This window comes from Rhinatrema bivittatum, chromosome 11, assembly GCF_901001135.1.
Source record: "Rhinatrema bivittatum chromosome 11, aRhiBiv1.1, whole genome shotgun sequence".
NCBI classification, from domain to species: Eukaryota; Metazoa; Chordata; class Amphibia; order Gymnophiona; family Rhinatrematidae; genus Rhinatrema; species Rhinatrema bivittatum.
In genome coordinates, this window is record NC_042625.1 from 87,381,914 (window position 1) to 87,397,275 (window position 15,362).

At 45.0% G+C, this 15,362-nt stretch overlaps 1 protein-coding gene across 3 annotated transcripts in view; it reads left to right on the forward strand.

The window, feature by feature from the left end:
- The first annotated feature begins 1,775 nt into the window (after nucleotides 1-1,775).
- The window catches only part of FGR (FGR proto-oncogene, Src family tyrosine kinase), a 69,396-nt gene continuing 55,809 nt past the window's right edge, over nucleotides 1,776-15,362 (forward strand). For all 3 annotated transcript variants that reach the window (XM_029619520.1, XM_029619517.1, XM_029619521.1), the window contains exon 1: nucleotides 1,776-1,960. The gene's annotated coding sequence lies outside the window, so the exon portion shown is untranslated. The remainder of the gene's footprint in view (nucleotides 1,961-15,362) is intronic.

Genomic DNA, 15,362 nt, shown 5'->3' on the forward strand with positions numbered 1-15,362 from the left:
GTTTTCCGTACGGAAAATGGCGCCGGCAGGAGATCGACTGCAGGAGGTCGTTCAGCGGGGGTTCCGTCCCCCGCTGAACGACCTCCTGGACCCCCAGGTAATTTAAGGCATTGGAGGGGGGTTCGGGAGGGTGGGGGATTTAATTTAAAGGGTCGGGGTGGGTTTTAGGGGGTTTTAGTGTGCCGGTTTTCCTGCCCTCCCCATTCCCCCAATTTACGATTTTTTTACGATAAATCGGGGGAATTGGTATTGTATCGTGGCCCTAACGAATTTTGACGATTTAAAATATATCGGACGATATTTTAAATCGTCAAAAAACGATTCACATCCCTAATAAGCACAGGCGCTCTCCTGGCCTTGCATGCTGAAGCTGGAATGGTTGATGAACCATGCACAGGACAACTCTTGCAGCCTTTCGCCTCCCTCTCGTTTGCTGATATCAGGGGCTGTGCATAGAAAGGTTTTTTGGTTTTTTTTTTTTGTTTGTTTCACTTAGGGCTTCTTTTTTTTTTTTAAATTTCATTTCTTTAAAATAGAAAAGAAAAAATTGAGGAGTCCACCAGCAAAAAACCCTCAAAATTCTCTGTTCTTCCCCTTCCACCCTGGACTCTTTTGGTTAAACTTTCTACATGGGGAGGAAGCAATCCCAGGTCGCTCCTGCCCTCCTGCTTCTGCTATTGGAAAAGACCCTGGTCAGGGTCGGTGCTTCCATCAGACGAACTAAAGTGCGAAACCCTCAGCAACTCCCCAGGGAAGACGCCCTGTGGGGATGAGGGGGGAGGCTGTAAATTGCACCTAGGGCGCCGTGGTTCATTTTTGCTGTACAAAATGGCACAAAGGTCCAGCCTGGCACTGTTTTTGTAAGGCAAAAAATCGACAGTAGTGGCAGACGTGGGGATGGAGTAACTGGAAGTCACTTCTGCCCTGCGAAGACCTTTTTAGGAAGGGGATCCAGGTTGGGAGCGTGGAGGAATGGAGGAGAGTCCTGGATGTTTATTTTTCATTTGTTTGTAAACGAAAGGAAGAAAACCAAACAAAGTTTCATTCAGGTTTCTTCTTCTTTTTTTAAATAAAAATGAAACAAAATGGCAAAAATTCATTAAACTTTCCCATTTCATTTCAAATGTAAGCCCATCCCTAATTAATATGCAGACCCAGGAAGTTCGGGGGGGGGGGGGGGGGGGGGCTCTCTAGAATGTCCTGGTCTGAATGTGGAGGTCATTGTCGCATCTTTCACTGGGACTAGGGGGGTCCCCGGAGCCTGCTGGCAGCTCATGGGAGTGGGGGGAGCCTCAATGACCACAAAAGGGCAGCACCCAGTGCTCAGGCTTGCGGTTAAACCAATTCATATCCCCCCGATCTGGCTGAGTGTAGGGGCCCTAAGGATCCCCGATCCCCGGCCAAGGACTGGGAGTGCAATGCCTGAAAGAGATGGAGTGGCTGGGAGGGAAGACTCACGGTGCTGTCACCAGAGGTGGGAGCAGGAGGAAACGGCCCAAACTGCCTGTGACCTCGCCGTGCCCCAAATTCGGGCTTCCTTCCCCGCTGTGCAGACGGAGCCCTGGATGCCACTGACACAAGGAGACAGTACGAGGTCTTCCCCTCTCCAGCCGCCAGTGCCAGGCGCGCGAGCCCCCTTCCCTGGCACGTGCAGTCCCGGGAGACCCCCCCCCCCCCGCTTCAGCCCCTTCCTTCTCTCTCTCTCTGTGGCTCGGGCTTAGTACAATGAGCAAGCGAGGGGGGAGGGCCGGAGAGAGAGGAAGGAAGGGGCGGGGGAGGAGGCTCTGCTGAGCGCTACACACAGCACCGAGGACCTGGGCAATCCAGGACCTTCCTCCCGCTGCTGCTGCTGCCGCCCCCCCGGTCAAGCCTCGGCCACCCCAGGGAAGAAGAAGGCAGCGGAAAGCACCCCCCCCCCCGGCCAGGATCCTCCGAGCTGCGGGCAGCAGGGACCGTCCTGGTAAGAGCCCCGGGGCAGGGCTGCGGCGGATCGGGGCCGGGACAGAGAGTTCTTCTTTCGCCTGGGCCCGGGCTGGGGGTCGGGAGCCTCGCGCGCGCTTCCTTCCCGTTCCCTCGGACCCCGGCCGCATGCGGTTTGGTGCTCGCCGGCTGAGGATGGGGGGGGGGGGGGGAGGCCCGAGAAGCGTCCGCAGTGCTCCAGGGCCGCTTTCTGCTCGCTCAGCACCAGTGCAATGCGTGCACCCTGGAGCTGGGCTTATCGGGGGAGACGGGGACCCTGGCCTTGAGCTGCCAGACAGAACGGTGCCCTCCCGTCAGATAAAGGCCAGACGTGATGCACCAAAGTGTCCCCGAGCCTCGGAGGAATCCGACCTCCTAAGGCTTTTGATTAAGCTGTGGGCACACAATGCTCCAAGATAAGGACAAATAATTCGTATTATTTATGCAGCACCAGCGGTCTACTCGGTGCTGCACAGGATCATTTACAAGTTACAATGACCCTACTGCAAAATATTGTACAATTGCAATATTTATTATGGGGTCAAGAAAGCCACATGCTTCCAAGAGAGGTGAAAAAAGTAAAACAGTGTGAGGGCGCTGGCTACAAATGTGAAAAGCCTGAACCATGCAAGGGTGCTCATATTTAAAAAAAACAACTTTTCATTAGCTGTGAGAAATATATGAGTGAACTGATCATTTGAATTAGTTAACAAGAGAGGCAGGAGAACACTTTACATCTCATTCAACTGTGACCAAAAATTGAGCAAGCCCTTGGCAATACTTTTTGAGCAAGACACTTGCTCAAGGATATCCAGTGGGTGGTGGATGTGGAAACTGCATCAGTGTCCCCTGAGTCACAGCTTTGTGCCCCTAACCACTGGAACAGGCTGCCAACCCACCCATAAGATGCCAAGAGACCTTGGGTGCACAGTTATTCACAGACCACTGTAAACTTTCTGCTAGGGGCAGATCTCTGCAAGAGAGCTTGTATTCACCATTGGTGAGTACACACAACCCAGCAAAAGTGCAAAAGAATCTCTTATATGGGCTGTAGGGTAAATACATCTCTAAGGAATCTTACACTAGTGATAGGGTAAACAGCTATCTCACATGCCATTGAATTAGCAATATTTTATATAACACTAATAATTATTTATTCCATTTTCTAGACTGTCTTTGCAGAAAAGCTCTCAACAGTGTACATAGAATCAAAGTACACATTTCTACATAAAACAACATACATAAAATGATACTTAAAAAGATAATGTGAAAGCACATAAAACCAACCTATGAATAATCGATTGCTTGGCTAAACAATGCTGGCCACAGCTCTCACAGGTTAAAACAAGAAACTCAAACAAGGTTCCCACATATAATCCAGGAATCTGGTTGGCCTAATAAATTATGTAACATTATATTATTCTAAAATAAAAATGTTTTCAACTGTTTTTTTTTTTTTAATCCAACAGAGTTGGACAAAAGATAAACTTGTAGATAAAGAGTTCCCAGTCAAGGTCCTGTGCAGGAAAGGTTGTCCCCAGTCTTCCTTAATCTAGCTATTTTCAAGGTGGGAGCACATAGAAGGCCTTCTTGCTCAAAATGTAACACATGTGATGGAACATATTTTATCAGTTTTGTCTTCAAATAATCTGGGCTGATACCCTGAATAATTTTGTATGACAAAGCAAGGACCTTGAATGTCAGTGAGCTACAAGGGGGAGACAGGGAATGTCTTTATGGACAGCAAAAATACTGCATCCAAAACCACAGCCTGTTGCAAGCTGAGCCCACTGTATCCTGGATTGCTTGCAGTCTTCCTGTTAACTTGTTTTGTAATCACAGGAGAGAGAGTATTACAGTAGCCTAAACGTGCAAGGATTTTTAGCATGAATGATAGTAACATAGTAACAAGATAAATGACTGCAGATAAAGGCCAACATGGCTCATCCAGTCTGCTCAGTTGAGATTCACCCTTGTTCAGTAGATGTGTATATAAAATTCCCAAATGCCACCTAACACCCCCTCTTGGTTCCTCCACCCATTCTCTCAGCCCTCCTCTGATATCTGCCCCAGCATGGCCATCACAATGACTCTCCATGCTTTCTTTGAGACCTTCTGCTATTTTTGGGTTGTAACTGCCGCTCTGTGCAGGTTATCCCAATTTATTTAATTTCCATCCTCTTGCCATTATGAATTCCATGTATTTTTTTTAATTCTTCTACTGTTTTTTCTCCACCACTGCCTCAGAAAGGGCATTCATGGTATCCATGACTCTTTCTGTGAAAAAATATTTCCTGATGTTGTTCTGCAGCCTTTCCCCCTTGGAGCTTCACACCACGACCCCTAATTCTACAACTTCCCTTCCATGCTTTGTATAAAACATGAGCCACCCTGAACACAGCTGCTCGAACTGCAAGAAACCATTTCATACCAAGCAGACAAAAGGAAAGCTCTGCATCAATAAGTATTCCAAGCTATATCGTAGACCAATAATTGTACCACTTGTAAAATCAAAGATGGAGTAAGGAAGAAAACTGCATCCTTTCCTACCCAAAGACCTCACGCCTTCATGAGTGTAGGTGGATGGAACAATTATGGCTTAAAGGAAAAAAGCTGCAAGAATAAAAGATTGAATACTAGCACAGTGAATTCAAATTATGTGAAGTACAAAGCCTGTCATTACTGACATCACTAGTATACAAAATGCCTCTCCCCATCAGAGGGATAAGTTTGGGATACAACATATTTTATTTGCTGATGACATTCAGATTTTGGTGCCTTAAGGACAGAATCATGAAATAGCTTCATACAATTTGAACCAATGCTTAGCTGCTATAGTGGGATGAATGCTTAAATTAAATCCGCCCCCCCCCCCCCCAACAGAAGGTCTTCTGACCTGAGTTAGGACATTGATGACGTCACTAATAAACAAAATGGCTTCTCTCCCTGCTGTTAAAGTGTTAACATGAATTCTGGAGAAACCCAACATATCTTCATTTTGGTTGTGTAGTGAGGTTGCTTTTGCTTTGCACATGGCAGAATGACAGCCTGAGGGGAAGCCAGTTCTCATTTAATGCCAAGTACAGCAGAAAACTTTCCATGAAATAAGTCAAGGCAGAAAGGGTGACCTGGACCAAAGCAAAAAATGGGGGAAAAAAAGCTAAGGCTGTAGATGAGCTTTGAATAAATGCATTATTTTAGAAGCAGACTGCAACGGTTACTTAATAATCTGAGAGAACTTTGGAGCGCTCAGATTTTGGACTTTTTTGGGAGGACAGCAGAGTGTGGCTGGATTAAAAACCTGGTGCTGCTTGTGTGTGTGTGTGTGTGTGTGTGAGAGAGAGAGAGATGCTATTCCTGAAAACAATCCTTTATACCAAGAGAGGTTTCTTTACCCTTGGTTCCTGTGTGCCTCCCGACCCCCTCTTCCTGCCTCCTGGTTTCCTTGTACAGTCTGTTTTGGATTGCTGGGCCACCACACTCATCTTCCCGCCCAGCCTTTGTTGAACTGACTTTGCACTTGGCTCACTTCCACCTCTGCTGCACTAGAGATCCAGGAATTACTCTTCTTCCTGCGGAAATCCTGCTTGCCCTGCCATGAGGAGACTAGGGGGTTACCATGGGGATGGGGCTGAACAGTGTCCTTTTCCTATTAGCTGATGTAAGTTCTTCTTCCTTTTGGTTTCCTTTCTTTAGTTCCCTTTCTGGAATAGGAGAAGGAGACTGAGGCTACTCCCTAGAATTCAGAGCTTGGCTTTGAGCGGGGTTGGCCATGTTCGTGCTTCGTGCGTGTGTGTGGACTCCTGGTGCTGTAGGTGCTCCCCATGGGTTTGTTTTTTTGGTTATCATTACTTCATTGTGATGTGATGTGATGTGATGTGATGTAGCCGTCCACATCAGCTGGGAGATTTTTGTACGGTAATGACACGGAGGAGTGCCTCAATGATCGCTCATTATAACATAGTGATTCATTATAAAGCTGGAAGCTGAGTGACTCAACCACCCAAGCAGTATTGCAGAGGTCAGGCAGAAACAGAAACCGACCAGCTCTTCCTACTGTCACGAAAGCATCTGTAATGGTTGGGTTTTTTTTTTTTTTGTTTGTTTTTTTTACCTGGATCTATGACAGATTTGTGATCACAAAAGTTGCTCCTCTGTCAGGCACGATGATATGACAATATCATCTGAGAGAAAAATATAGAAAGATGCTGTAAATCCTTGCCCTCCTGCTGAGGGTTTACTTAACTTTGTACCTTTAGCACCCAGATAATGTGCAATTCATTCTGTTGCTCAGTTTGATGTAAATTATTATAAAAGGTCATGACAGTAAAATGACCGACAACAAAAGTTCTTTATTTAGAATAATTTTTATACATGATGATTTTTTTTTAACCACTTCCCCCCTGCACAGCCTCATGCAGCCACTCTGCCAATCCACAATTCAGATCTGATCCAGCTTCTTGCCTGGCCAAGAAGCTGAAGAATATCTCTGTTGATTCCAGCAGAAATGGGGCAAGGTTGCCTGCTGCAGCGAAGCAGTAATATCTTGCCCCACTCTGGCAGGTGAATGGATTGTAACATCCTGACTGCACAGCGTTAGAAGGGCGCCTTCTCAGTGTCAGATAGTTCAGGCTCGTCTGTGTCTAAAGAATGGAGTTCACTTGATTGGGAAAACTTGTGGCTTGAGATCTGAGCTTCCTGTTACTTCCCCTTCACTTTTTTCTTGCAGCTTCCTCTGCTATTCCAGTACTGAAGGTATCCCTCTCCCCCCCAAAATACACATACACATGGGCACATCCCTGCCAACGCACCTCAGCCCACTCGTACAGCAATCCCTGCTATTCCAAATTGAGACTTACACCTCACCCCTCCCTGCCTGGCAGCACCGCTTGCTAGTCCATTATCGAGAATCTGAGTGCGCTACCAGTGCACCCTAGTTTTGACGAACAGCCTCCCTCTTGTATTTAAATAAATACAGTCTACCAATATTTCTAAATTCTGGCCAAAAGTAACAAGACCAACCAGTAAGAATGTGGATTTTTTTTCCCTGCAGTGTTCTCTGAAGCTTATTAAGTAATATTGCCTATCAGAAGAAGTGTGCCTCATTATTGATCAATGAATAGGAGCAAAGAACTTGAAGCAAAGTTGAGGCCCAGAATGCTGTAGAATCCATGGGCTGTCATAGGTATGCCTTCTCCTAGACCTAGAGCCTCAGTGCCTGCTACCATGGCCATTGAGTGTACCCAATCAGCACTTCACATTCTTTGGGGTTACAAGAAAGTGAGCGACACATTTCTGCTCAGGAAATGGTCAGGCCATATAGAAGGTTTCATGCGCTCAGAAGTGTGGTGGAAGCTTTATTTATACCCAACAGCAAAAAAAAAAAAAAAAAAGGAACAGACGCTGTAGAGAGTGACTGAGAGCGGAATTGCACTTCAGTGCTAGATGAGGGAGTCAGAAGCGAGTGTGGTTTCTGACTTTTACACTTTGGTTTCTAGTTGGAAGGGAGCAATGCACAGACTTTAATTTATTTTCAATATTTTCAGGGTTTTACTTGCTAAGTTCAATATCTGTTGGTCTTTTAGGGTGATCTCTTCTTGCTGGCAGCTATTTAATGGCTAAATTAGTTTTATGGTTATTCCCCCATTAATGCTCTGTAATGAGTCTCCTGATCTGCAGTAGAGTCAGTGGGGTTAAGACAATGACCTCCTCATCCATCCCTTCCACTGATCTGGAGTCTGTCACAGATATTTTTAAACTTGTGGAAATTCAATAAGACAAAGCTGGAGCCTCTATATATGCTGTAGCATTTCAAAAGTACATATGGCAAGTAGTATTATTGTTCAGACTATATGATGTCAAAATGTTAAGTTGTATTTAAAAAGTCAATTAAATAGCTCCCCCACAATTATCATGAACTTCTGGGAGCAGCTATATTAGCCAGAGATTACAAATTCCTCCCCACTCAGTAGACCTGATTGGTGTATGATGGCTGTGATGTCACTCCTGCTTGCCATGATTCTATGTGATGTCACAAGAATCATGGCAAGCAGGAGTGAGGAAGATCAGGACTGTAGTATTTCCTAATAACTCTCAGGACACTACTGTTGTAATGCATGGGAGTCCATTAGAGGTGTAATTGCATCCAGGTCATGTAATAAAGCAGAACTATCACAATGCTTTATATTTTACATGAAAGCATCTGACGTTTTTTGGATTGCAGACTGCTAACATTGATAATACATTTTTGTAAAATACACTGGGTCTGGATTTTTTTTTTTTTTTAAAATATGAATCCATCAAAGCCTTTATGCACTGGATGTCGTGCATGGGATGGGGAGGGGAAGGAGAAAATGAAAAACCAATGGCAGATAAGGACTAGAAGGCGGCCCATCTGGCTTGTCCAGTTTCATTCTTGGTGCAGTGCAATAGACCCCCTGCCTTTCCCTGCTCTTCTTCACACGCAGAGATCCTCTGTGCTTATCCCCATGCTCTCTTGAATTCCGTTATTTTTGTCTCCACTCCCTTCATTGGGAGTCCCTGCTATGGGAACGTTTCTGATGTTGCCGCTGAGTTCATCCCCTTGGATCCTCATATCCTTAAGTCTCATAGGGTTTTGGTGTAGACTCTGCACTATTTTGGCAGCCTTCCTCTAGACCTTCTCCACTCTGTCGTTACCCTTTCAGAGGTGTAGTCTCCAATATTGGACACAAGCTTCTAAATGATGCTTCAGGCAATCTTCTGTTTGCTGAAAATTTCAGTTGTACAGCAAGTGGAAAGAACAGTTGTAAGGGTGATCAAGTTATGGCAACTTTTGCCAGCTGGGAATGGATTGGCAAGGCTCCTTTTCATTGCAAAAATCCCACGCTGTTATGTAAATGCTTAGTAGCCAAGCAATGGGAGGAAAGAAATGATCCAGGTCATGAATGATAACAGGTCATACAGAAACAATTCTTCACAGCACAGTACCCAATGTGTCCTAAAAATCTTTTTTACAAGAATGGTTTCTCAGGACTTGTAATTATTACAAATACAATATAGCTAACCACACATTTTGTTGTGCATCATAGAAGTGTTTAATAACTTCACAAGTGATACAAAGAAGGTGACAGGAAGCTTTTCTTCCTGATAGACATTTTTGGATCCTCCACTTTGGTTAGGTTGGGCGCTGTGCTGGGAAGAGGTTTTTGCTATGGTTTGTTGTACTTGATAACTTTGATCATTTCTTGACTTCCCTTGTTTGGCTGCTAGGTAGTTGGAACGGGGATTGCCCTGTTTTGCTTCTCTGTTTTTGACATCCTCTATCAATCCTTCATTGTAACAAACAGAAGTGAATTTCGTACACTAGAGCAAGCACAATTAAACTGGATACACTGAAACAAAAGGTCACCAAACTAGATACATTTACATCAAATGGCTCTAATATGGCTACAAAGTTTCAAACCAACTCTCAGCTGCCTCAATTTTAGTAAAGGATAAAAGAACAGAACCATGGAGACTTGAGTTAAAGGCAACTGAGAGGGCTGAAAGCTCTCAGGTGCAGAAACTGTAGGCTTGGGAGCTCTAGAAAAAAAAAATGTTGAAATAGTGGAGTCCCTATGCCTGCTCCAGAAATGAGAGCAGGGAGTAAGAGGGACTGATGAAGCTACAGATACAGGTCCCTCCCCCTCCTTCCAACTTTCATCTCCCCTCCTTGGACAGTACACCTGGATGGCACTAGATAACCTTCACCAGCCCTCTAAGGTGCCCCCTCCGCTCTTCTTGTTGGCCAGCTGCCATCTTCTCTTCCTCCCTGGGTCTGTGCCTCACCAGCCCGAACCCAGATATCCCATATTGCAGCACACAGCGCTGTGGCCTGAGCAACAGAGCAGGCCCTTCGAGAATTGTTTTAATAATCACAATGTTGCTTCTTATATGGAGCATGCAACAGGGTACAAAACACATGGCTGTTCAAAATCCACCCCAGCTTTTAAAAGTCTTCACTGAAGTTTCAGTTGATGAAAATAAAATGCCGCCCTCCCAATCCACCATTCTTGGCAAGCAGATGTCACTCACTGACTTAATTCCCAGTTCATAGTTTCAACTCTAGAAATAAGTTTGTTTTATCTTTCTTTCATTGTTTTCTACTTTTTCTGGCAACCGATTTTGTCCTTCTACTCTCCCCCTTGATGTCACAGCTGGACAGAAGTTCAGCAGAACTTCTCTTGCTGTCTTTTTTTTGTTGCCCAGTTGTTGCCATTCAGATGCCACCTTGGCTGCCCACATGCTTGCAGACTTCCAGAGCTTCCCTCGGGTCACGTGCATCTATATGTGGAATATGAACAAATGAATCTCCTGCAGGAATTTCAAGGTGCTGTGTGTGAAATGTGACAGCATGCACATCAAGTATGCGGCATGGCAAACATACATCTCCCATGTGCAATGTCAAAACTCATGAGTTACTTGTGTGGCTTGCTAGGATACATGCATCCCCATACCTCCTGTGGATGCTTTATGATTTATTGTGTACAGTCATGGTACATGTATCTTGTGCGTGACGATGCCTGATCTGCAGTTTCATGTATGCATTATCAAGACATCATATGTGAGGGATAGCGGTGTCAGCTCATAGATTTGGATTTTACCTTTGCAATCAAGAGAAACCAACCTGATCTAGCAGGCGAATGAGTAGTAAATAGTTGTTTGCTGTTGGCAGGTGCTAGTGGAAAGGAGTTTGAAGGTGTCAAGAAAAGGATTTGATGGCCACAGATGCTAATGGCAAGGCTCTTGTTGCCAGCAGGTATCAGTGGCGAGGTATCAGTGGCAGGCAGGCTTAGTGGAAAGATTCCTCACTGATCTGTTGATAAATAGATAAAAGTCCATGCATTTGTCAGCTGAATAAACCTGTTGATTTTGAACTGATTTTTTCTGTCTAGTGTTGTGCCCGTGTGGTAAGAGAGAGTCTCCTAGGACAGCCAAAAAACAGATGGCTGCAGAGAACACTGTATGTCATGTTCCAGCCCCGTGAGACTTCAGTCAGAGGTTTTACTCAAAGTGGAATAAGGAGGATTATAAATCAAAAGTGAGGTGTAAAGCAATCTGGCACCTTCACTGCATTGCACATGGGGATTCTCTTAGAAGTATACAAACTCGTCACATGCTAAACTGTGACATATCCATTAAAAGAGATGATAGCATTTTATATATATATATAAATGGACCTCACATTTTACTACTTGTATATTGCTACCAGGGGTACACAGTGCTTTACAGAAATTCAAAATAAAGCATGTTTGTGCCTTGGATTTTTCAACCTATCAGCTGCATTTCCAAATTTTAATACTAATTAGGGTTGCCAGAGGTCTGATACAGGGCAGTGATAAGTAACACAACCGACATATGCTGCTTGAAACACAGCCCTGTCCTAAGAAAATCATGTCCTCAATACAAGATACTAATTATGTAGGTTCTGCTCTAGTTATTTTAAGTATTTTGAAACAAGAATTCCTGCAAATGCCCAAGGAGGTAAGATATATAAATATTATAAATTGAGGGTCCTATTAGTTATTTAAGTAATAAGGCCTGAACTCTCTTTATGGGGACCAGATTTTACACACAACTTCTCTCCATGCTGACAGATGGCTCTTGCCATCACTGCCTTCTCCTACCTTGAGCCAGAGATTTCCTTTTGTGGTTGACTGAGAATGGCCTCCCACTGACCTGTATCCCCCAGAATTCTTTCTATTTTGCTCTAGGAGATGCCGTTTCACACCAGGAGGGGCTGCTTGTGCATTCTGCCTCCCCCCTGACCTGTATCCCCCAGAATTCTTTCTATTTTGCTCTAGGAGATGCCGTTTCACACCAGGAGGGGCTGCCTGTGCATTCTTTATTTTCCGAGCTCTCTTGATCCTGAAGTAGGAGGGTGTTATTGCCATAATTTCAACATCCAGAGCTCTCTGTTTCATCTGTCTGCCTTTCTGCCTTAAGTCTCTGAATCCTCCCTCTCTTGTAATGGGAGCGAAGAGTAACGGCAGTCTTCTCCTAATACTGCATGTGCCACTATAATATCTTCAGGTATACTTTTATGAAATAGGCTATATGCATTGACATTGTATTGCATTCCAGCTCACCAGGATGAAAATGCCTGGAATGCTTAACAGTTCTTGCTAAAAAGATCTTGGTTGCATGCTTCTTCCTTCCCATCTCCCCCCTCACAAACTCTCGTCTTTATTTCCCATCCAAAAGCAAATTGGATAGTATCCCTGGCGGCATTCGGTCCATTTGTAGGGAATTCTCACCGCCAAGCTGTGTCCTCTGTGCCAGCCAATCGGAGCCCCTCATCCCCCCTCCCCTCCCCTGGCAGCTTGGGAGGATCACTCTCCAGCATACTGGAGGGGGCAGTTGCCATGAGGAGCAGATGCACCTGCCTAAGCCAAGGACTGTGGTCCCTCCTGCCTCATCCCCTCTAAATACTACACCAGTGCAGGCCTCCATCAGGAGCTGCCCCAGAACATGGGATCCCCCTGTCAACAAAAGAGGCAGGTAGTGGCAGTACATGAGTTATTTGCAAATTATGCTACTCTGAAAGGAAAGACGTAATGTTGGCCTGAAGTAAGACCTAAGGCTTGGTGCAGAGCCCTGCAAAGCCCACCTACTGCTGAGAGGATGGGACCTTGGCAAGGAGAAGCTCAGATCGATGAGCAATGCTACGTTCACTGGCAGTCAGGAAACATGGACTGGGGTGGGGAGGAGAGGCAGAAGAAATCGGTGCAATCAGTAACTATTCCTACATGGTATTAAAAACCCAATGAGAGATGTGTGCTGGGTGAGAAGAGAATGCAGGAATCCTGATGTAGGTTGCCTTTCTCTGCCTCGCTGTGCTTTTCACAAGTTCATTGGAGTTTTCTGGGTGGTTTTTTTGTGTGTGCTAAAGCCGAGAGACAGCGGTCATAGCCCTCAGGAGTGAGGCGGAGGGGATCTTAGCCACTGAACTAGTCACGTTGTCAGAGTGGCTCAGGGCAGGACTACAATCTGTGAGGACTGGACTAGGAGGAGAACGTGGGGAGGGGACGCCTTTTCTCCCCCAGCCTGTCAAGGTGGCTGTGAGGAATGAGAGCTCATGCTCTGGGTCTCTACAGGATTGAGATATATTGTTTAATACATCAATGCTATTTTGTATTTTCTCTTCCCTCACTTTGGAAACTTTTTATTTTTGCCTTCTTTGGTCAAGTCCTTTTTGATTGATTTGCCTCAAGTTTCTGCATGCACTTGCCTGATGGCCAGATAAGGAAGCCTTCTGTTTGGTTCAGAAGGAAAAGGAAAACAACCAATTCCAATTCAAATAATAGAAGGACTAGGGGGCATTCCATGAAGTTAGCAAGTAGCACATTTAAGACTAATCGGAGAAAATTCTTTTTCACTCAACGCACAATAAAGCTCTGGAATTTGTTGCCAGAGGATGTGGTTAATGCAGTTAGTGTAGCTGGGTTCAAAAAAGGTTTGGATAAGTTCTTGGAGGAGAAGTCCATTAACGGCTATTAATCAAGTTTACTTAGGGAATAGCCACTGCTATTAATTGCATCAGTAGCATGGGATCTTCTTGGTGTTTGGGTAATTGCCAGGTTCTTGTGGCCTGGTTTGGCCTCTGTTGGAAACAGGATGCTGGGCTTGATGGACCTTTGGTCTGACCCAGCATGGCAATTTCTTATGTTCTTAAGAGCCCTTGGTTGGAGTTCAGTAAGAAATGCCAGCCTGGGTCAGACCAAGGTCTGTCTCCGACTGTGCCAATGCAGGTTGCAAGTACCTGGCAGATCCCATAAAGTGGATCTAATACCTGCTACTCACTCCCAGCTTCCTTTAGTCTGCCTGGCAATGTGCTGTGGACATTTCCTCCAGGAACTTGTCCAAAGCTCTTTTAAACCCTGCTCTGCTAATTGCGTTGACCATGTCCTCTGGCAACAGATTCTATAGCTTGATTTAAAATAAATGAGAGGAGTAAAATGTTTAGGATCTCTGAGTGAGGGCAAAGCTGAGCAGGAGGTGTGGATGGGTCGTATATCTGCTCTCATAATCCATGTTTCTAGTGACTGTCCTTTTACAATTTCACCATATTTATTCTGTTGGTTACTTTGCCTTAATGCAATCATTCCATAAATTATTCTTTGCTTTTTAAACTGTAATTGTACAAAAGTGGAATGATTATATGTATTTTGTCTATACATGACTAGTTTGAATTTTCCAAGCATTTTTTCTGTGAATTAAGCACCGTGTTTGTATTGCAAAGCGATCACAAAATAAAATCCCACAACAAGAGCAGGACACTGTAGAAGACTTTTTTTTTTTTTTTTTTAATAGTAAAGGAGTTGTGGAAGAGTCCCACATATTTCTATTTGAGTTCTGGACTTCCCTTTAGACTAGAAGCGAACATTGGCCATCTCCTGTTCTCTCTCAGCAGCCACATTGCACTCTGCTTGCTGGACAGAACCTAACTCTGCCGTTTATGGTACTGAACAGGAGGAGCAGTTTAACCTCTGCATTTATTCCTTGGCTCATTTTTGGCCCGACCTGGAGACACTGCAGGGCCTTCGGCTTTGCAGGTGTCTTTTTAGGGACCATTGCACAGGAAACACAGCCTGTGAAAAAATGACAGCTCTGGAAGCTTGGGGAGACAATGGGCCCTCTGTGGATTCAGGGGGCCATAAGGACAGGCAGTGGGCGAGGGGAACCTCAGAAGTCAGCTCCCCGCCCCCTCCTCATCCTTCCTGCATTAGGTCACTCAACAAGGCTGCTGATTGCCTTGGTGAAAATAAGGTCCCATAACTGATGCTTTAAACGATTCAATGTTATTCCAATTACCTTAATTATTAGGGCAAACCCAGCCAGTGGCACTGAATAGGAGGCTGAGGTTAGCAGCTCGGAGGGAGGAGCAGCCGAGATCCTGCAGGTTATTGTGATGTAAAATAGCTTTAATATTCTTTTATGCGCCAGAGGCAGAAGAGGGGGGTGGGAAGCTGGTACATGTAGTAGCCAAGGATCTGCTGTTACAGGTCAGGGGTCCTATTGAGGAAAAAAAGCAGGGCTGAGTGGCTGGTGCCTAGCCTTGTGCCACTAATATGGTTTAATTAAAACAGCAGCCTCTGCCTGTATAATCATGTTATCAGACGTAAATGCAGAATGCCATTGGGATGCTAGGATCAGGCCTCCTGATTGCTTTTTGTTTTTTATTTAGTTGCATTTATTCCAGCTCTCAGGGATTTACAGTTTCATATGGCAGAGATGCAATACGCTTTAAAACATTCAGTATGTAGCCCTATCGTTGAAATGCCTGAACGTAAAATATAAAGTAATCATCAATGCAACCTACTTCCTGCTTCTCCTCTCTGCACACATTCTCCTTGCAAGCTACAGTCAGCCCCCCCCCCCCC